The following is a 1,853-nucleotide window of genomic DNA, read 5'->3' as shown; positions in this document are numbered from 1 at the left end:
GCCCCCCCCCCCCACCTCACCTAACCTTCCAACGTGTCCCCCCGCCCCGGCTCAGGTGTGCTTATATAGAATCTGCCAGAAAGATTTCCATTCACTGGGACGCATTATCCCATTCACGTACACGTGCTGCCTTTCAGATTATAAATAAATAAATAACCAAACGAATCTTGGGGGAAACTGAGGCAACAGACGGGAGGAAGTGGAGCCCTAAGAAGCATGGGTCACCTGACTGACATCTACCGCCTGGCCTGGGCGTCACATCTGCCCCTGTGGCAGGGGCGGAGATTGTGGCCAGAGGTCTGTCGAATTGAATGGGGGGTGCGCACCAGCCAGGAGAAGGGGGGGTGCCTGATGGGCCAGGAATGGAGCCCCTGGGCACAGCGCTGGTCTTCCTGGTGCAGTTCTGGGGTGAGGACGGGGGTCTCCCTCCCCCCTGCCCTCCTTCCTGTTGTCCATCACCCCGGCGGCCTGCCCTCTGGCCCAGAACCCCTGGAAACCTCTCCCTCTGCTCTGCTAGACACGGCCTGTTTCTCTCTGATACGCAGAACCTTCCAAGGGTTGCAGGTTCGGGGCGACCGGGGGCTGTTGATTAAGCACCCGGCTCTCGATTTAGGCTCAGGTCATGATCTCACTGTTCGTGGGATCAAGCCCCACTCATGCGCTGACAATGCGGAGCCTGCCTGGGATTGTCTCTCTCTGCCCCTCCGTCCCCCTCTCAAAATACATATATAAACTTAAAACAAACAAAAAAAAACGAACCAAAAAACATCACAAAACAAGGGTTGAAGGTTCTAGCAGGGATCCTCAGAGTGGGGCCCTAGGAGAACATTCACACCACGCCCTGCACACCAGTCTCTCAGCAACACGCTCCTGCGTGTTCTCTTTCTTGCCCTTGGCTGGCCTGCTGGCTTTTCTTTCTTTCCCTTTCTTTCTTTCTTTCTTTCTTTCTTTCTTTCTTTCTCTTTCCTTCTTTTTCTTTCTTTCTTTTCTTCCTTCCTCCCTCCCTTCTTTCCTTCCTTCTCTTTCTTTCTTCTCTTTCTTCTTTTCCTTCTTTCTTTCCTTCTCTCTTTCTTTCTTTCTCTTTCGCTTTCTCTTCTTCCTTCCTCCCTTCCTTCGTTCTCTTTCTTTCTTTTCTTTCTTTTTTTCTCTTTCTTTCTTTCTTTGTTCCTTTGTTTCTCCCTTCCTTCTTTCTTCCTTCCCTCCTCCCTTCCTTTTCTCTTTCTTTCTTTTTTCTTTCTTCCTCCCTCCCTTCCTCCCTTTCTTTCTTTCCTTTCTCTTTCCTTCTTTCTTTTTCTTTCTTATTTTCTTCCTCCCTTCCTCCCTTCCTTCCTTTGTTCTCTTTCTTTTCTTTCTTTTTTTCTCTTTCTCTCTTTCTTTGTTCCTTTGTTTCTCCCTTCCTTCTTTCCTTCCTTCCCTCCTTCCTTCTTTCTCTTTCTCTTTCTTTTTCTTTTTTCTTTCTTCCTCCCTTCCTTTCTCTTTCTTTCTTTCTTCTTTCTTTCTTTCTTTCTTTCTTTTTCATTCTTTTCTTCCTTCCTTCCTTCCTCCCTTCTTTCCTTCCTTCCCTTTCTTTCTTTCTTTCTTTCTTTCTTCTCTTTCTTTATTTCCTTCCTCCCTTCCTTCCTTCTCTTTCTTTCTTTTTTTTCTTTCTTTCTCTTTCTTTGTTCCTTTGTTCCTCCCTTCCTTCTTTCCTTCCTTCCCTCCCTCCTTCCTTCTCTTTTTCTTTCTTTCTCTTTTTTTTCTTTCTTCCTTCTGTCCTTCCTTCCTTCTCTTTCTTTCTTTTTTTCTTTCTTTCTCTTTCTTTTCTTCCTTCCTTCCTCCCTTCTTTCCTTCCTTCTCTTTCTTTTCTTTCTTCT

At 46.3% G+C, this 1,853-nt stretch overlaps 1 protein-coding gene across 1 annotated transcript in view; it reads left to right on the top strand.

Moving 5' to 3' along the window:
• Positions 1 to 1,853, top strand: part of TMIGD2 (transmembrane and immunoglobulin domain containing 2) — an 8,872-nt gene that overhangs the window by 1,037 nt on the left and 5,982 nt on the right. The gene's annotated exons all lie outside the window — the stretch shown is intronic.

The sequence above is a fragment of the Panthera uncia genome, chromosome A2, assembly GCF_023721935.1.
Source record: "Panthera uncia isolate 11264 chromosome A2, Puncia_PCG_1.0, whole genome shotgun sequence".
Lineage (NCBI taxonomy): Eukaryota > Metazoa > Chordata > Mammalia > Carnivora > Felidae > Panthera > Panthera uncia.
The sequence above is the reverse complement of the archived record's forward strand: the minus strand, read 5'-3'. Positions and strand labels throughout refer to the sequence as shown.